The sequence below is a fragment of the Saccopteryx bilineata genome, chromosome 1, assembly GCF_036850765.1.
Source record: "Saccopteryx bilineata isolate mSacBil1 chromosome 1, mSacBil1_pri_phased_curated, whole genome shotgun sequence".
NCBI lineage: Eukaryota > Metazoa > Chordata > Mammalia > Chiroptera > Emballonuridae > Saccopteryx > Saccopteryx bilineata.
The window spans coordinates 175,463,123-175,484,524 of record NC_089490.1 but is presented as its reverse complement, the minus strand read 5'-3'; the positions used below and the strand labels follow the sequence as shown (position 1 = coordinate 175,484,524).

General features: G+C 36.0%; 1 protein-coding gene across 3 annotated transcripts in view; it reads left to right on the top strand.

Annotated features, from left to right (window-relative positions):
* The window catches only part of FSTL5 (follistatin like 5), a 699,550-nt gene that overhangs the window by 408,249 nt on the left and 269,899 nt on the right, over positions 1-21,402 (top strand). The gene's annotated exons all lie outside the window — the stretch shown is intronic.

Below are 21,402 nucleotides of genomic sequence, written 5' to 3'. Positions count from 1 at the left end.
ACATTGCACCTCCCTAATATTCTGTATGGTACAAGTCCTTGACCTCCCACTTCGAGGACAGAATGAAGAAGAACAAGTTACCTATTTTATCAAAAGCGTAAATTGTCTACAGAATTTTTTTCTCTGTCAAGTACAGTCAATTTTATAGTCATTAAATGACCTTTCTAGACTCTGCTAAAATTTTCTTATCAGGCTGTTTTGTTTTAAAATTTTTTATCTATATTTTTATAGATGGGGGGGCTGTTAATCAAATGTGTTTATAAACTTGACTTATAACTAAAAATCTTTCTATGTATATATTTCTCCATTTCTTTTTTTTTTTTTTTTTTTTTTTTCCATTTTTCTGAAGCTGGAAACAGGGAGAGACAGTCAGACAGACTCCCGCATGCGCCCGACCGGGATCCACCCGGCACGCCCACCAGGGGCGAAGCTCTGCCCACCAGGGGGCGATGCTCTGCCCATCCTGGGCGTCGCCATGTTGCGACCAGAGCCACTCTAGCGCCTGAGGCAGAGGCCACAGAGCCATCCCCAGCGCCCGGGCCATCTTTGCTCCAATGGAGCCTCGGCTGCGGGAGGGGAAGAGAGAGACAGAGAGGAAAGCGCGGCGGAGGGGTGGAGAAGCAAATGGCGCTTCTCCTGTGTGCCCTGGCCGGGAATCGAACCCGGGTCCTCCGCACGCTAGGCCGACGCTCTACCGCTGAGCCAACCGGCCAGGGCTATATTTCTCCATTTCTTTACAAGTAGCATTTCAGTAGGTCAAACTATGCCTTAAATGTGCACATTAATTATAAAAATGCCTTCTTATTTCAGAAATGTATTTTTTGGCTAGCCTCTTGACTTGGCCTTGCAGATTTCTGTTATTATAAAATTATATGTACTTGCAGATTTCTGTTCTTATAAAATTATATGTACATTGATAGCAATGTAGCTGGTCTGGTCTTCTGTTAATGTAAAGGTGACACTTATAAAGGTGACACTGACTATTTTTAATAAAGACATATTTTAACAGTAGCTATTCAGGGACCAGAATCCTCAGTGGTGTTCCAAAGGCCCAAAAGGATTAATGTACCTCTATGATTTACTTCTAGTGACAGTAAATTTAGCTTTGAAAGCTAATCAATCATACCTTATGAGACATGCCATTTAAAAAAATTGGCTAAAAGTATAATTCAATATATTTCAGTGAATATAGCCTGTGAGTATGATAACAGTGGAAGTTGTCTTGATGAAGGAAGTCACTAGGTAAGTTCCTGGGGTTAGCTCTGCATATAGGCAGAACAGCAGTGCCATTACACAAAAAATGCATCATTGAAATTTACATACATGAGAATATTTAAATATTGGAAACACCAGTAGGAAAAAAACACCTAAAATAAATGAACTTAACGGAGATTTATGAAATGTGAGCTGAATATCAAATGAGATTCATCTCCTGAGTGGGAGGAAAGATATTTAAAATTCAATAATTTTATAGTGAAAATGAACCTGGAGAGCAAAAAAAAAGACTTAGATGCCCTAACTATTGACTTTGAATCCAATCCATGTTGTGAATTAATGAAAACCTAATGACAAATGTTGAATAAGACTCATTGTTAACACAAATAGATACAAGAGATCTTTAAAAGTGTAGAAAGAACTTTACTAAGGAAAATGTTTGAGTTTGCATTTAATTTCCCAGCTGTGTTTTTATATCAGTGAGAGGTTGAACATAATGTAATATTAACATATCTGAGAACTAATCCCAGACACCCACATAATCCTTAGAACAAGGAAGTAGGTGCTAGACATGTTATTTCAGAGAGAAATGAAAGAATAAGACGTCTTAAAAGTATTTTTAAATTTATATTTGCTTCCATATTATGAATAAGATGTTACCACTCTCTAAATATGATTTAACTCACCAGCTATCCTTTGTGACTCTTTACAATTCAATTACTTTGACCCATGGCTCACCAGTCTAATGATACCTGATTATGCTGCTTTACACTAACCCTTTGCAAACTCTTTTGAAATTCACTCATTATGTTTGGTTTAATCATCACCAAAGGAGTAATTGGAAATTTTTTTATTACGTAGCTTTTTTCCAAAGAAAAATTTGTCTACATGAATGGTGCTTTTTTTTTCTCTCTCTCTCTGTCACTTTTTTTTTCTGACACAAAATATCTTCTGTCTTAGTACCTGAGGTCATAGTCTTCAAAATGTGAGTCCTGGAGACTTTGCACTACAAAAAAAAAAAGCTGGAAGTTTTTTATAGGGAGCTTGGAAAACCTTGTCTGTGGGACTTGGACTTCCTGATCAGCTTTTATTCATTTAAACATTGTGGGGTTTTTTGTTTGTTTGTTTTATTTTTAAATTCCTAACTGGGCAAGTCCTGGTGGGCAGTCACGCCCCAGGCACCCTTAGTAAAGACTTTATCTTTGCCTTAAGTAAAACCCTGTTCATTGTTTCTATGCATCTATGTTAATACATCTTTTTTTTTCTATTTCTTTTTATTATTATTAATTTTAATGGGGTGACATTGATAAATCAGGGTACATATGTTCGGAGAAAACATTTCTGGGTTATTTGGACATTTGATTATATTGCATACCCATCGCCCAAAGTCAAATTGTCTTCCATCACCTTCTATCTGGTTTTCTTTGTGCCCCTCCTCTCCCCCTACCGGTAACCACCACCCTCTTGTCCATGTCTCTGAGTCTCATTTTTATGTCCCACCTATGAATGGAATCATATAGTTCTTAGTTTTTTTCTGATTTAATTATTTCACTCCGTATAATGTTATCAAGGATGGCCATGTTATTGTAAATGATCCGATGTCATCATTTCTTATGACTGAGTAGTATTCCATAGTATATATGTACCAAAGCTTTTTAATCTACTCATCCTCTGATGGACACTTGGGCTGTTTCCAGATCTTCGCTATTGTGAACAATGCTGCCATAAACATGGGGGTGCATTTCTCCTTCTGGAACTGTTCTATGTTGTCCTTGGGGTATATTCCTAAAAGTGGGATAGCTGGGTCAAAAGGCAATTCAATTTTCAATTTTTTGAGGAATCTCCATACTGTTTTTCACAGATGCTGCACCAGTCTGCATTCCTACCAGCAGTGCAGGAGGGTTCCCTTTTCTCCACATCTTTGCCAGCACTTATTCTGTGTTGTCTTGTTGATGAGCGATATTCTCACTGGTGTGAGGTGATATCTTATTGTGGTTTTAATTTGCATTTCTCTAATGCACGGGTCCCCAAACTTTTTACACAGGGGACCAGTTCACTGTCCCTCAGACCATTGGAGGGCCAGATTATAAAAAAAACTATGAACAAATCCCTATGCACACTGCACATATCTTATTTTAAAATAAAAAAAAAAACAAAATGGGAACAAATACAGTATTTAAAATAAAGAACAAGTAAATTTAAATCAACAAACTGACCAGTATTTCAATGGGAACTATGGGCCTGCTTTTGGCTAATGAGATGGTCAATATGCTCCTCTTACTGACCACCAATGAAAGAGGTGCCCCTTCGGAAGTGCGGTGGGGGCCGGAAAAATGGCCTCAGGGCCATAGTTTGGGGACTCCTACTCTAATGATTAATGGTGTTGAGCATTTTTTCATATGCCTATTGGCCATCTGTATGTCCTCTTTGGAGAAATGTATATTCATTTCTTTTGCCCATTTATTGATTGGATGCTTTGTCTTTTTTTTTAAATAATTTTATTTTTTTAATGGGGTGACATCAATAAATCAGGATACATATATTCAAAGATAACAAGACCAGGGTATCTTGTCGTTCAATTATGATGCATACCCGTCACCCAAAGTCAGATTGTCCTCTGTCACCTTCTATCTTGTTTTCTTTGTGCCCCTCCCCCTCCCCTTTTCCCTCTCCCATTCCCCCCTCCCCCCCGTAACCACCACACTCTTATCAATGTCTCTTAGTTTCACTTTTATGTCCCACCTACGTATGGAATAATGCAGTTCCTGGTTTTTTCTGATTTACTTATTTCGCTTCGTATCATGTTATCAAGATCCCACCATTTTGCTGTAAATGTTCTGATGTCATCATTTCTTATGGCTGAGTAGTATTCCATAGTGTATATGTGCCACATCTTCTTTATCCAGTCATCTATTGACGGGCTTTTTGGTTGTTTCCATGTCCTAGCCACTGTGAACAATGCTGCAATAAACATGGGGCTGCATGTATCTTTATGTATCAATGTTTCTGAGTTTTGGGGGTATATACCCAGTAGAGGGATTGCTGGGTCATAAGGTAGTTCTATTTTCAGTTTTCTGAGGAACCACCATACTTTCTTCCATAATGGTTGTACTACTTTACATTCCCACGAACAGTGTATGAGGGTTCCTTTTTCTCCACAGCCTCTCCAACATTTGCTATTACCTGTCTTGCTAATAATAGCTAATCGAACAGGTGTGAGGTGGTATCTCATTGCTGTTTTGATTTGCATTTCTCTAATAGCTAAAGAAGATGAGCATCTTTTCATATATCTGTTGGCCATTTGTATTTCTTCCTGGGAGAAGTGTCTGTTCATATCCTCTTTCCATTTTTTTATGGGATTGTTTGTTTGTTTGTTGTTGAGTTTTATGAGTTCTTTGTATATTTTGGATATTAGGCCCTTATCTGAGCTGTTGTTTGAAAATATCAGTTCCCATTTAGTTGGCTTTCTGTTTATTTTGTTATCAGTTTCTCTTGCTGAGCAAAAACTTCTTAGTCTGATGTAGTCCCATTCATTAATTTTTGCCTTCACTTCTCTTGCCATTGGAGTCAAATTCATAAAATGCTCTTTAAAACCCAGGTCCATGAGTTGAGTACCTATGTCTTCTTCTATGTACTTAATTGTTTCAGGTCTTATGTTTAGATCTTTGATCCATTTTGAGTTAATTTTAGTACAGGGGGACAAACTGTAGTCCAGTTTCATTCTTTTGCATGTGGCTTTCCAGTTTTCCCAGCACCATTTATTGAAGAGGCTTTCTTTTCTCCATTGTGTGTTCTTGGCCCCTTTATCAAAAATTATTTGACTATATATATGTGGTTTTATTTCTGGACTTTCTATTCTGTTCCATTGGTCTGAGTGTCTATTTTTCTGCCAATACCATGCTGTTTTGATTGTCGTGGCCCTATAATAGAGTTTGAAGTTAGGTATTGTAATGCTCCCAGCTTCATTCTTTTTCTTTAGGATTGCTTTGGCTATTCGGGGTTTTTTATAGTTCCATATAAATCTGATGATTTTTTGCTCTATTTCTTTAAAAAACGTCATTGGAATTTTGATGGGAATTGCATTGAATTTGTATATTGCTTTGGGTAATATAGCCATCTTGATTATATTTATTCTTCCTAGCCAAGAACAAGGTATATTCTTCCATCTCATTATATCTTTTTCAATTTCCCTTAACAATGGTTTATAGTTTTCATTATATAAGTCCTTTACATTCTTTGTTATGTTTATTCCTAAGTATTTTATTTTTTTTGTTGCAATCGTGAAGGGGATTATTCTTTTGAGTTCCTTCTCAGTTGTTTCATTGTTGGCATATAGAAAGGCTATTGACTTCTGAATGTTAATTTTGTATCCTGCGACCTTACTGTATTGGCTTATTGTTTCTAGTAGTCGTTTTGTGGATTCTTTGGGGTTTTCGATGTATAGGATCATATCATCTGCAAAAAGTGATACCTTTACTTCTTTTTTTCCGATATGGATGCCTTTTATTTCTTTGTCTTGTCTGATTGCTGTGGCGAGAACCTCTAGTACCACATTAAATAAGAGTGGAGAGAGTGGACAACCCTGTCTTCTTCCTGATTTAAGGGGGAAAGCCTTCAGTTTAGTGCCATTTAATATGATGTTAGCTGATGGTTTATCATATATGGCCTTTATCATGTTGAGATATTTTCCTTCTATACCCATTTTGTTGAGAGTCTTAAACATAAAATTGTGTTGTATTTTATCGAAAGCCTTTTCTGCATCTATTGATAAGATCATGTGGTTTTTGTTCTTTGTTTTGTTGATATGGTGTATTACGTTAACCGTTTTACGTATGTTGAACCATCCTTGAGATTCTGGGATGAATCCCACTTGATCATGATGTATTATTTTTTTAATATGTTGTTGTATTCGATTTGCTAGTATTTTGTTTAGTATTTTAGCATCTGTATTCATTAGAGATATTGGTCTGTAGTTTTCTTTTTTTGTGCCATCCTTGCCTGGTTTTGGTATGAGGGTTATGTTGACCTCATAAAATGTGTTTGGAAGTATTGCTTCTTCTTCAATTTTTTGGAAGACTTTGAGTAGAATAGGAACCAAGTCTTCTTTGAATGTTTGATAAAATTCGCTGGTATAGCCGTCAGGGCCTGGACTTTTATTTTTGGGGAGGTTTTTAATGGTTTTTTCTATTTCTTCTCTACTGATAGGTCTGTTTAGGCTTTCTGCTTCTTCTTGACTCAGTCTAGGAAGGTTGTATTGTTCTAGGAATTTATCCATTTCTTCTAGGTTGTTGAATTTAGTGGCATAAAGTTTTTCATAGTATTCTACAATAATTCTTTGTATATCTACGGTGTCCGTGGTGATTTCTCCTCTTTCATTTTGGATTTTGTTTATATGAGTTCTTTCTCTTTTTTCCTTGGTAAGTCTTGCCAAGGGTTTGTCAATTTTGTTGATCTTTTCAAAGAACCAGCTCCTTGTTCTATTAATTTTTTCTATAGTTTTTCTGTTCTCTAATTCATTTATTTCTGCTCTGATTTTTATTATCTCCTTTCTTCGGCTGGTTTTGGGTTTTCTTTGTTCTTCTTTTTCTAGTTCCTTAAGGTGGGAAGTTAAGTGGTTCACTTGGGCTCTCTCTTGTTTGTTCATATATGCCTGAAGTGATATGAACTTCCCTCTTATCACTGCTTTTGCTGCATCCCATAGATTCTGATATGTCGTATTGTCATTTTCATTAGTCTGTATATATCTTTTGATCTCTGCACTTATTTCTTCTTTGACCCATTCATTTTTTAAAAGTATGTTGTTTAGTTTCCACATTTTTGTGGGATTTTTTTCCTCTTTTTTGAAGTTGAATTCTAGTTTCAAGGCTTTATGATCAGAAAATATGCTTGGTACAACTTCAATTTTTCTGAATTTGCTTATGTTGTTTTTGTGGCCCAACATATGGTCAGTTCTTGAGAATGATCCATGTACACTGGAGAAAAATGTATACTCAGTCACTTTGGGATGAAATGTCCTGTAGATGTCTATCATATCCAGGTGCTCTAGTGTTTTGTTTAAGGCCACTATGTCTTTGTTGATTCTCTGTTTGGATGACCAATCTAGAGCCGTCAGCAGTGTATTGAGGTCTCCAAGTATGATTGTATTTTTGTCAGTTTTTGTTTTAAGGTCAATAAGTAGCTGTCTTATATATTTTGGTGCTCCTTGGTTTGGTGCATATATATTAAGAATTGTTATGTGTTCTTGATTCAGTGTCCCCTTAGCCATTATGAAATGGCCATTTTTGTCTCTGAGTACTATTCCTGTCTTGTAGTCAGCATTATCCGATATGAGTATTGCTACACCTGCTTTTTTTTGGATGTTATTTGCTTGGAGTATTGTTTTCCAGCCTTTCACTTTGAATTTGTTTTTATCCTTGTTACTTAGATGAGTTTCCTGTAGGCAGCATACAGTTGGATTTTCTTTTTTAATCCATTCTGCTACTCTGTACCTTTTTATTGGTGAGTTTAATCCGTTTACATTTAGTGTAATTATTGATACTTGTGAGTTCCCTATTGCCATTTTATATCTTGCTTTCTGTTAGTTTTGTGTCTTGTTTGATCCTTCTCTTTCGTTTTTCTATCTTTTGTTTTTATTTGGTTGTATTCCATACATCTTTCCTCTGTTGCTATCTTTTTTATCTCATGTGCTTCTGTGGTGGTTTTTTCAATGGTGGTTACCTTTGAGTAATGAAAAGGGTCCCTACCCTGTTCATTGTAGCGAACTATTTTGTGAGTACTTTTGCACTGCATCCTCCTTTGCTACTGTTAATCTCCATCTTCTCCCCCTCTTTCTTTTTGTTGTTGTCACAGTTTAAATTTGGTTTTATTGTGTTCTTCTTGGAGCTTTTACTTGTGGCTCTGTTTTTTTTTTTGTTCTTTGTATCTGATTGGAGAACCTTCTTTAGTAATTTCTGGAGTGGGGGTTTTCTGATGATAAATTCCCTCATCTTTTCTGTATCTGTGAATGTTTTTATTTCTCCTTCATATTTGAAGGATAGCTTTGATGGGTATAGTATTCATGGCTGAAAGTTTCTCTCTTTCAGGACTTCAAATATTGGGGTCCACTCTCTTCTAGCTTGTAGAGTTTCTGCTGAGAAATCTGATGATAATCTAATGGGCCTTCCTTTATATGTTGTATTCTTCTTTTCCCTGGCTGCCTTGAGAATTTTTTCTTTGCTGTTGGTTTGTGTCAATTTCATTATGATATGCCTTGGAGTAGGTTTGTTGGGGTTAAGAAAACTCGGTGTTCTGTTTGCTTCTTGAATTTTAGGCTTTAGTGCTTTCCACAGGCTTGGGAAGTTCTCATCTATTATTTGTTTGAGTATATTCTCCATTCCATTTTCTCTCTCTTCTCCCTCTGATATACCTATTATTCTTATGTTATTCTTTTTGATGGAGTCAGATAATTCTTGTAGGGCTATCTCATTTTTTTTAATTTTTGAGTCTGTTTCTTCTTCTCTCTGTTGTGCTTCAAGTTGCTTGTCTTCTATTTCACTAATCCTCTCTTTTATCTGACCTGTTCTATTAGCTAAGCTTGTTGTTTCATTTTTCAGCTCGTGAATTGAGTTTTTCATCTCTGTTTGATTTGTTTTTATAGTTTCAATTTCTTTGGACATATATTCTTTGTGTTCATTGAGTTGTTTTCTAAGCTCCCTAAATTGCCTTTCTGTGTTTTCTTGTATATCTCGGAGGATTTTTAGGATTTCTATCTTGAATTCTCTGTCATTTAGCTCCAAGGTTTTCAATATATTAAATTTTTTCTCCATAGATTTTTCCTCTTCTAGCTGTGTTACCTCTCTTTCTTTTGTATCCATGATATTCAATTTTCTTTTCCTTAATGGCCTCTGAGGGTGGTTTTGTTGATAGTATTAATGAGATTTAATAAAGAATAAAAAGTTAAAAAAAATAAAAAATCAAAAAGAGTTGTTTTTTTTTAAAAAAATTAATAATGAAATAAAGAAAAATAAAATAAAAATTTTTTAAAAAAGGAAATTATTCCCCCCCTCCTTTTTTCCTCTCCTCTCCCCTTTTTCTTGAGAAAATCTTGTGGTGAACTGTGAATTATAACAAACAATGCTTGTGATGGAGGTCCTGAATTGGGAAAAATAATAAAGTGGCAAAAAAAAAAAAAAGAAAAAAAAAGGAAAGAAAAAAAAAGGGGGGCATTATGGACCCACAAAAAGCAAATAAGGAAAAAATTTGGGTCAAGAATAAAATGTTTTGCTTTTAGGTGTTGGTGTTGTCTAAGAGTTATGATGAGAGGAATAAGAGAACAGAAAAATGGGGGGACAAATTAAAAAAAATACTATTGTATTTAGTGGAACAAGAACTAGATAAAATGGAGAGCCAGGGATGGGAGCACTGCTAGTTAGTTAAAAAGGTGAAGTAAAAAACCCCCAAAATGCCACAAACATAAGTTTGAGTCCCAGATAAGATAATTTGTTTGTTATTGAGGTTTGAATGAGAGGAGATGTAAAGGAGAAAGGAAGAAACTAATATAGAGGGAGAAAAGAAAGAGAGAGAGAGAAAAAAAGAGGGAACCACTAAAAGAATTAAAAAGAAAGGAGAGAGAGAGTTAAGGGTTTTGGAGTGCAACCCTCAGAGAGAGAAAAGAAGAGGAGAAAAAAGATAATGGGAGATGTAACACTTATGGGTAGTGTAGTTCAAGGAGAGGAGAGAGTAAGACTGGCAGAGAGGTAATCGGCCAAATTGGAGGAGGAAAAAAAGTATCAAGAATGAAGATAAGAGAAACAAACAAACAAATATAATAAAATGGGATAGGTTATAAAGTCTGCAGATTATTCTTGATTTTGAGAGGTTATCTTCTTGTTTTTTCTTTTCTCTCCCTCTTCCTGGTCGGTGACTCTGTACCCCAGGTTCTGCCCCTTTGGCACGCTCAGGTAGAGGTTTGCAGTTGATAAGTCTCTATGGCAATGTCATGTATTGTGCTTTAGTCTCGTTGGGAGTCAAGGCTCATTAGCTTTCATAGGCTCCGACAGTGAGAGAGTCCGTGTTCCTGGAGCCTTTCTCCTAGTCTTTCCTTCCTCAATTAGTAGCCTGATAATCCAGCTATGGGGTTGTTGCTGCCTCTGCCTGGATAGTAAGAGGTTCAAAGAGCTGGCAACTCCCCACTCTATTTCCACTCAGCACAGGGCTCTGGGTAAGGCTCAGTCAGTCAGAGCTGCTAGCATAATCAGGCGGGCTTTCTGCCCACTCAAAGACCTCTGGCTCTGCCACTCTGTCTGGTAAAACAGGCGGGCACCCACTTCCGGGGTGCTTGGAGGAAACTCTCATTTACTATCTGCGCGCGCAGACCAGGATATCCGGCCAGTAGTCTCACGCTCTGAGTGAAACCCCCAACCGCATGGAAATTTGCAGCGCTGGAATTCGCTCTCGCTCCGTCCCCGTGCGCGGCTTTTGCAAGGCGCTGGGGCGGCCCGAGATTCCGTTTTTGCCCACACAAAGGCCCCTGACTCTGCCCCTCTGTGCGATAACACGAGCGCACCCTCCTGAGGCACTCGGAGGAATCGCTCACTACCTATCTGCGCGCGCACACCAGGATATGAGGCCGGCCGCGTTTCCCTGAGTGAAACCCTCACCAGCACGGAAAATTTCCACCGTTGGAATTAGTTCTCGCTCCCTCCCGTGCGCAGCTTTCCCAGGGCGCTGGGGCTGCCCAGAGATTCTGCTTTCGGCCCACAGAAAGGCCTCTGACCCTGCCTCTCTGTGGGGCAACACGGACACCCACTTCTGGGGCTTAGGAAGAGATCTCTTGCCCACTAACTGCGCACCAACCAGGAGAACGGGTAAAATGGCTGCCCCGCTTGTCTTTCTTTGTTTGGGTTTGGCGCGAGTGTTAGCTTGTATTGCCCACCTTGCCACAGGAACAGTTTTTCCTCCGCTAGGATCTTCGTGCCACAGCCTGGTTCGGCCTTTTGTGCGCGGCCTGGATGTATTCACCCCCTTTGCCTGCCTCAGTTTCTATATTCACAGTTACCAGAGAAAGCCGCCCTGTTTAGGTTAGTGAGGAAGGCGGAGCATTTCTTACTCCCTATTTCCTTCAGGATTTGGTTATATATTTAGCCAATTTTTCACTCGACCATACCTTCGGGTGTATTGTGAAGCATCTGGAGGCTCCAAGTATAGGTTTTTCTGTTTCTGGTTGAAGATCTTGTTGAGTTTTGGGGGAGATTTATCGGTATCGCTTCCTACTTCGCCATTACTCTGACGTCATCCTGCTTTGTCTTTCTGGTGTTGAGTTTACAAGTTCTTTATAAATTTTGGTTATTAACCCTTATCAGACGTATTATCGAATATGTTCTCCCATTGTGTAGTTTCTTTTTATTCTGTTCTTGTTGTATTTAGCTGTGCAAAAACTTTTTAGTTTGATATAGTCCCATTTGTTTATCCTATCTATATTTCACTTGCCCATGGAGATAAATCGGCAAAAATATTGCTGCGAGAGATGTCGGAGAGCTTACTGCCTATGTTTTCTTCTAAGATGCTTATGGTTTCTCGGCTTACATTTAAGTCTTTTATCTATTTTGAGTTTATTTTTGTGAATGATGTAAGTTGGTGGTATAGTTTTATTTTTTTGCAGGTAGCTGCCCAATTTTCCCAACACAATTTGTTAAAGAGGCTGTCTTTACTCCATTGTATGCTCTTACTTCCTTTGTCTAATATCAGTTGTCCATGAAAGTGTGGGTTTATTTCTGTGTTCTGGGTTCTGTTCCATTGATCTATATGCCTATTCTTATGCCAGTACAAAGCTGTTTTGAGTACAATGGCCTTGTAGTATAACATGATATCAGGAAGTGTGACATCTCCCACCTTATTCTTCAAGATCGCTGAGGCTATTCATGTTCTTTTTTGGTTCCATATAAGTTTTTGGAATATGTGTTCTATATCTTTGAAGTAGGTCATTGGTATTTTAATAGGAATTGCATTGAATTTTAAAATTGCTTTGGGTAATATAGACATTTTAATGGTTATTCTTCCTAACCATGAGCATGGTATATGCTTCCACTTGTTTGTATCTTTCTTGATTTCTGTTATCAATGTTTTATAATTTTCCAAGTACCTGTCTCTAATCTTCTTGGTTAAATTTACTCCTAGGTACTTTATTTTTTTTTGGTTGCAATAGTGAAGGGGATTGTTTCCTTAATTTTCTTTCAGACAGTTCACTGTTGGTGTATAAAAATGCCTCTGATTTCTGAGTATTAATTTTATATCCTGCCACCTTCCTGAATTCATTTATCAGGTCCAGTAGTTTTTTGACTGATACTTTAGGATTTTCTATAGTACATACAGTATCATATCATCTGTCCATAATGATAGTTTTACCTCTTCTTTTCCAATTTGGATGCCTTGTATCTCTTCTTCTTATCGGATTGCTGTAGCTAGGACTTCCAGTACTATGTTTATTAAGAGTGGTGAAAGGAGGCACTCCTGCCTTGTTCCTGATCTTAAGGGGATTGCTTTTAATTTTTGCTCATTGATTATGATGTTGGCAGTGGGTTTGTCATAGATGACCTTTATCATGTTGAAGTATATTCCCTGTATTCCCACTTTGCTGAGAGTTTTGATCATGAATGGGTGCTGGATTTTATCAAATGCTTTTTCTGCATCTATTGAAATTATCATGTGGTTTTTCTACCTTTTTTTTTTCAGAGACAGAGAGAGAGTCAGAGAGAGGGATATATAGGGACAGACAGATAGGAACAAAGAGAGATGAGAAGCATCAATCATTAGTTTCTTGTAGCAAAACCTTAGTTGTTCATTGATTGCTTTCTCATATGTGCCTTGACCATGGAGCTACAGCAGACCCAGTAACCCCTTGCTCGAGCCAGCAACCTTGGGTCCAAGCTGGTGAGCTTTGCTCAAACCAAATGAGCCCATGCTCAAGGTGGCAACCTCGGGGTCTCGAACCTGAGTCCTTCACATCCCATTCTGATGCTCTATCCGCTGTGCCACTGCCTAATCGGGTTCCTTCCTTTTGTTTATGTGATGAATCACATTGATTGATTTGCAAATTTTGTACCAGACTTGCTTCCCCAGAATAAATTCCACTTGATCATGATGTATGATTTTTTTTTTTCTTATATTGCTGGATCAGGTTTGCTTTGTTGAGGATTTTAGCATCTAAATTCATCAGGGATATTGGCCTATCATTTTCTTTCTTTGTGTTGGCTTTGCCTGGTTTTGGAATCAGAATTATACTCGCCTCATAAAAAGAGCTTGGAAGTCTTTCTTCCTCTTCAATTTTTTGAAATAGCTTGAGAAAGATAAGAGTTAGTTCTTCTTTGAATATTTTGTAAAATTCACCAGTGAACCATCAGGCCCAGGACTTATCTTTGTTGGGAGTTTTTTTTGATAACTGTTTCAATCTCATTTGGTGTAATCGGTCTGTTTAGCTTTTCTGACTCTTCCAGATTAATTTTTGGAAGATTATATGTTTTTATATGTTTTAAGGAATTTGTCCATTTCATCTAGGTTGTCTAGTTTTTTGCCATACAGTTCTCCATAGTATTTTCTTACAATATTTTGTATTTCTGTTGTGTCAGTTGTTATTTCTCCACTCTCACTTCTAATTTTATTTATTTAAGTCCTCTCTCTTTTTTTCTTGGTGAGTCTGTTTAAAGGTTCATTGATCTTGTTTACCTTTTCATAGAACCAGTTCCTGGTTTCATTGATTCTCTGTATTGTTTCTTTAGCCTCTATGTCACTTATTTCCACGCTGATCTTTATCATTTCCTTCCTTCTACTACCTCTGGGTTTACTTGCTGTTCTTTTTCTAGTTCTTTTAGATGCAGGATCAAGTTGTTTATTTGAGATATTTCTAGCTTCTTGAGGTATGCCTGTAATGCTATGAACTTCCCTCTCAGTACTTCTTTTGTTGTGTCTTGTAAATTTTGAGTTGATGTATGCTCATTCATTTCTAGAAAATTTTTTTTATTTCTTTTTTTATCTCATTGTTAACCCATTTGTTATTAATAACATGCTATTTAGTTTCCAAGTGTTTGAGTATTTTTCAGTTTTTCTGTTGTAGTTGATTTCTAGTTTCATGCCATTGTGATTAGAAAAAATACTTGATATGATTTCAATCATCTTAAATTTATTGAGACTGATTTTGTGCCCTAACATGTGGTCTATCCTAGAGAATGAACCATGAGCCCTTGAAAAGAATGTATATTCTACTTCTTTAGGGTGAAAGGTTCTGAAGATATCTATTAAATCCATTTGATCTAGTGTGTCCTTTAAGTCTGCTGTTTCCTTTTTAATTTTATTTCTTAAGGATCTATCTAGTGATGTTAGTGGGGTATTGAAATCCCCTACTATTACAGTATTGCTATTGATCTTGCCCTTTATATCCATCAAAGTCTGCTTTATATATTTAGGTGCTCTTGTGTTAGGTGTGTAGATATTTGTAATGGTTATACCTTCCTGTTGGATTGCTCCCTTTATCATTATGTAGTGACCTTCTTTATCTCTTACTATAGCCTTTGTATTAAAGTCCATTTTGTCTGATATAAGTAATGCTACCCTAGCTTTTTATTCATTCCATTTGCATGAAATATTTTTTTCCATCCTTTTACCTTCAGTCTATGTGCATCTTTTGTTTTAAGGTGTGTCTCTTGTAGACAGCATATGTATGGGTCCTGTTTACCTTCAGTTTACCATCCTTTTACCTTCAGTCTATGTGCATCTTTTGTTTTAAGGTGTGTTTCTTGTAGACAGCATATGTATGTCTTTTGATTGGATCATTTAATCCATTTACATTTAAGGTTATTATTGATATGTAGTTTATTGCAATTTTATTCTTTAAAGCTGTATTCTTTTTTTACCATATTCTTTTTCGCCTTTGATCTGTTTTCAATAGGCCCCTTAACATTTCTTGCAGCATTGGTTTGATTCCACTGAATTCTTTGAGTATCTTTTTTTTTTTTTTTTGTCTGGGAAGCTTTTTATTTCTCCTTCAATTTTAAACCATAGCCTTGCTGGATAAAGTAGTCTTGGAATGTAGGCTCTTGTTCTGCATTACCTTGAATATTTCTTGCCATTACCTTCTGGCCTCAATTGTTTCTATTGAAAAGTCGGATCTCATCCTTATCACTTTGTAGGTGATAGTCTTTTTTTCTCTAGCAGCTTTTATTATTTTCTCTTTATCACTTAGCTTTGGTATTTTAATTATGATGTGTCTTGGTGTAGAGTTCTTTGGGGTTCTCTTTAATGGAGTTCTCTATGCCTCGTGAACTTGTGAGACTTTTTCCTGCATTAATTTAGGGAAGTTTTCAGCTATGACATGATTGAACAAAGTCTCTATTTCTTGTTCTTTCTCTTCTTCTTCAGGAACTGCTATGATGCGGATGTTATTTCTCTTCATGTTGTCACAGAGCTCTCTTAGAGTTTTCTCAGACTTTTTGAGTCTTTTTTCCTTTTTTGTGCTCTGGTTCCGTGCCTTCATATAACGTGTCCTCTAACTCGCTGATTCTATCCTCAGCTTTATCCATCCTGTTTTTAATTTCTTCCATTGTGGTCTTTATTTCAGATATTGTGTTTGCCATCCTGATTGATTCTTTTTTATTATTTCAATGTCCTTTTTTATATTTGCTATGTCTTCATTTAGGTGTTCATGACCATCTATTGTTGTCCTAAGATTTTTGAGTATCCTAACAATCATTATTTTAAACTCTGCATCCAGTAATTTGGTTATATCTGACTCATTCAGTTTCTCTTCTGGGGATTTCTTTGGATTCATTTGTGTTGCATTTCTCCGCCTTCTCATTTTGACTGTGTAAAAGAAGAGTTTGGCCACTGGAGTCCAGTGGGTGTGGCCTCCTAAGTAGGTGTGGTTTGTCTGCAGGCCTGTCATCCCCTCTGTCAGATTGTGGTGTTTTTTGATGTAACTAAATGAAAGTTTGTACATGGATTGTTGGTGTCATTATTTCCCAAATGCAAACTGTGGATTTCAACTTCAACTGGTTTCCAAAGAAATGTTAAAGATCTTTGATTTAATCATTCTATCTTTCAAAGTAAAATTTAGTAACTAATTTGAATCTCAAGTAAACAAGTATTAGAAATAAAAAGAGCATATAGTGATATAAAACTCTCAACACTTTTACTTGGTAGAGTATAGCTGCTGGTGTATAAATGCTTTAGTGTGCTTTCATTTGTAAATGCTTACTGTCTAATTTATACTTTAATATACCATGATTTAGAGATGGGGATATAACAAATACAAACTTTGAGATCAAATAGTTTAATGAGAAACATAAATGATAATAATTCTGATTTTGTCAAATTAACTCAAGATGCTACTCATAGATTAACAAAGGGCATTATTCTGAATGAATTCTTATGTAGTGTATATAGTTATCTCTAAAACTTCCAATACCATTGATAATAAACTAAAAACATGGTACAAATAATTTCCCATTTCTTTTTTTCAGTTATGAAATTAAAATTAGACAAATCCACTATATTTAATGGAATTTGTTTTAAAACAAATTTTTCAAATTTAATATCATTACTTATAAATATCACAATTATTTTAAAAGCATGCAAATTGACTTTGAAAGATACAAAAAGCAATCATTTTAGGTATCAGGTAATAAATGTAGATTATTTTTTCTGGTAGATTTCATAACATATAGTAAAAGTTTTTAGCATTTTAAAATGAATATTTCCCAGATTGAATTGATGAAGTACATACTTTTGATTACATTAGTCAAATATGTTATTTTTTAAAAGACTAAAATAAGTATGTAACCTATTTAATAGGAAAATGGGTATATCTTTACATATGTAAATATCTAATTGGTAAAAATCTTTTTAAAATTATATCTTAATCAAAAATGAAATTTGAAATATATATATAGGATAACAATAAAAACACACATTTTTCATCAAATTTATGAGGGTGACATTAGTTCACAAAACTATATGTTTCAAATGTACAACTCAATGAGAGATCATCAACACCATCAACACACACCTTATGCATCCTCTGCCCCAGGCAATGTCTCTTGCCATTCCCATTTGCCCCCACTTTGCCCACCTCCATCTACTCTTCTCCTTCTTTCCTTCTGTCTATCACCACACCATTGTCTGTGTCTATGTGTTGTGTATATATGTTTTTTGACTAATCCCTTCACATTCTTTCATTCAGCCTCTCAACCTCCTTCCCTTTTGACAACTGTCAGTCTGTTCCATGCATCTAAGCCTCTGTTTCTATTTTTGAAGGCACATTTTTAAATCTTATTAAATTAAGATTTTAAAAAGACCAAAGGATTACATTGTTATATCTAAAAATCATATTTAACAACCTATATAAAAATGATCACAAGAAATGCATTTTTCCACTAAGTGGCTGTTCTTTGCACAATTATAAGAATCAAAGGTACCAATTTTCTAAAAAAGATCAATTCTATTTATTTCACCTTATTGGGTTTTTGAGATGGAAATGATTGAACGTGTATTCATTTAACATTGACATGAAAGGTATGTGTTTGATGTTACATCTGTCTAGTTTAAAAAGCTATCTACTGGGACATAAGCCAGGGTGGTTAAGGCCTGCTATCACTTTAAATTCTACATTAATATAGGCATACTACTGCCACTGAAACCAGTAACAGTTTCTCATGATAAAGAGGAAAAAATCACCTTGATCTACTCAGCTATAGGAGTTCCACAGTCTTAAGTCCCCAACATTGTATAAATATTTGTTTAGGAAAGAAAATATCTAAACAAAATATAATCTACATACATGTAGATCTGCCAATATATGTTAATAAAAAATTATTTAAATTTTAATTTGAATTATGGGTATTAAGGTCATGTCACTACATTCATGTCTTACCCAAGAACCAAAGGGTTTAATAAAGGCAATTTTCCAAAACAAAGCAAAAGTCTGTTCCAACATAGAGAATTTCCATCTCAAATAAAAATAAAAACAATATGTATAGTGCTAACCTAGTGGTTTTTTTCTAGTTTAGCCATAAAAGTTTTCAAAACACTTTGAATTCTATATTGAAACTTCTGCACAGATATTTTTATGTAACCGTTTCTTGCTATCCTTGATGCCCTGACTTGAATAAGATCAAAATAACCTCTTTTCTAGACATAAGAAATAATCTCATCCATTCAGTTATTGTATTATTGGTATTGTATATCAATCACTTGCCAAGTTTGTACTTCGCACTGAGAATTTAAAAAGGGAATAAAGTACATAAAGTCTCACAGAACTCTCATTCTGTAGCATGGGTGTGTGCAGGGAGAGAGAGAGGGGGGAGAAATGTATAAAATATCATGTGAAAATTATATTAAAAAGGTAAGAGATTACAGAGAGATAGAGAGCATCATTTTATATACAGTATTTGGGGAAGATCTTTTGAAAGTGGAGACAAAGAAGAAAGACCTAAATGCAGTAAAAGAAAAGGTCATCACACATTTGTGGTGGGGTGGGCAGTATTCAGTGTTATCAGATAAAGGGCACGTGCAAAATTCCTAAATCGAGAGTGTGCTCTGTCTAGTCAAGGATCAACATGGAGACCACTGCACCAGGAGGGTGGGTATAGAAAATACATTCAGAGAAGCAGTCATTCCATCTTTTGGAACCCTGGAAAAATACTGGATTTGATTCTGAATGTGACAGGAAGAGAGAGAGAGAGAGAGAGAGAGAGAGAGAGAGAGAGAGAGAGAGAGAGAGGAGAGACAGAGAGAGAGAAGGGGAGAGGAGCTGGAAGCATCAACTCCCATATGTGCCTTGACCAGGCAAGCCCAGGGTTTTGAACCGGCGACCTCAGCATTTCCAGGTCGACGCTTTATCCACTGTGCCACCACAGGTCAGGCCAACTGTACTTTTTTAATGGACTTTCTCTAACAGCTCTGTAAAGAACAATTTATGGAACAAAGGGAGAACAGCATGGAAGTGAAGTGCTGGAATAGTAGTTCTGGACTTAGTCCAGGCTATATTCATATATATATTTCAAAGTTAGAACATCTCGTGATTGAATGTACAGTAGGTGAAAAAGGAATGTCAAGGATGGCTGTTAGAATTTTGCTCTGAACACTTGGACAAATGGAATTGTTGCTTCCCCAGATAGAAAAAACTAGGGAAGGACCAGATTGAGAATGTTATGTTTAGATACCTATAGACATCTCAGTGGAGATGCTCAGTGGGCCCTTAGAAGAGAGATTGACGATGAAAGTATAAATTGGAAAGTACACATTTATAAGAGATAGTCTCACCATAGAGCAGGTTTTAATGAAGAGTGAGGAGTTCACATGAATATTCTGAGTTGTGAAGGGTACTGTACTGGACAGTATAAAAGTCAAAAAAATAAAAACCTTCTAGTAATAACAGACAAAAACAAGTAGGCAGTAAAATTGTGAAGCTGGAAAGAAATGAACAAAACTAAAATGTATCATTTTGAAAACCAGATGAAGAGAGTATTTCATTAAGGCGAGAAAGATTGACTATTATCAAGTACTCGGGCATTAGAAAAAAACTGCATTATTTTCTAAACTATGTGAAATTGTGTTGTTGGTCATATATCGCTATTTTGGATAGTCATAAATTTCTGACTTTCAGTTTCCATTTTCAAGGGAGGGGAAAACCTACAAATATTTTGGATGCCTCAGAAGTATATAGTAGGCTCTCATGGTATTTCCTGCTTTCCCTCACCATTCTATTCCTCAAAATGTTTGTTGCTCATTTTCTCAATTAGAGCTGTATTCACAATATAGCAATATTAATTAGTATACATAACAAAAAATATTAGATATCCATTTTATCTAGTCTGTTTTACTACAAAAATAGTATTGCTTTAAAATTAGTAAAACCATTAAATGTACTCTTATTAAAATGGCTTTGAACACAGAGTAAAGAAGTTATTTTAAACTGACACTGAAATTACTAGTCTTTATACCTACTACATATTGAAGAGAAAAGAAAAAAATCTTAGGCTCTTTGCACAAAAAGAAGTCCAAATTCATCTACACCTGCTCCGAAATCAAGCTGCACCTGTTTGCCTTTATCATCAAAAGATCATCAACAATGAAGCAAACTAATTTTTTTCCTGTGCAGAAACCATGGCTTATATGGAAAACAAACATTTTTCAATTAGAGTTTATATTTTTCTGATTTCTTTTTTTTAGAAGAAACTAGTTAGTATGTAAATGTGATAATGGGATAACCACCAAACTAAGCAGGTGACAGTATCAGACTTTAAGGCAGGAAGCGAGAATCCAGTGGGTGGCCCTACAAATCCTGATCGCAGAGCGAGCATTGATTGCACAAGAATGGCTAATGGATTAGAAGATTTGTTAAAGGATTAGGAGATTTGAATTCCATTTTTTTCTTTCCCTTTTTAATTCTTTACAATAGCCTTCATTGTATATATTGTTTATGAAATGTTTTATGTCTGATCATTAATTAGGAAATTAATGTAGAATTAAGTAAGATGGAGCTTACTTTTCACAGAAAAGACAAAACTCCCCAGAGGACTCAGAATATAATGTTCTTATATGTATTCTAGTTCTAAGTACATTGAGTAAGAATTTTAGGCTTCTATTGACTTTCTCTTCACGTGAGAAAGTATGTCAGGAGATGACCTCAGACATGTCACGTACTTCAATTAGATTTCTGCGTGCCCTCTGCGTCATCACCTCTTTGGAAGAGAAGCACCAGAAATAGCTTTTACCAAAGATTTTTGGAAAAAGAGGTAAATTAAAAAGTAGAAATGCAAGCAACAAATAAGAAAACCTCTTCAAAAAAAAAAAAAGAAAACCTCTTCAGCTCACTAGTAAATAAAGAAAATTTTAAATGATGAGATTATTTTATACATTTACAAATGCGATAGTTTGCCTGACCTGTGCTGGCGCAGTGGATAGAGCGTCGACCTGGAAATGCTGAGGTCGCCAGTTCGAAACCCTGGGCTTGCCTGGTCAAGGCACATATGGGAGTTGATGCTTCCAGCTCCTCCCCCCCCTTCTCTCTCTCTCTGTCTCTCTCTCCTCTCTCTCTCTCTCTCCTCTCTAAAATGAATAAAATAAAAAAATTAAAAAAAAAATGCAATAGTTTGAAAAAAAAAAGTAACAACACTTTTCAGAACTATGAATAAATTGCATTCCCTAGGACTGTAAATC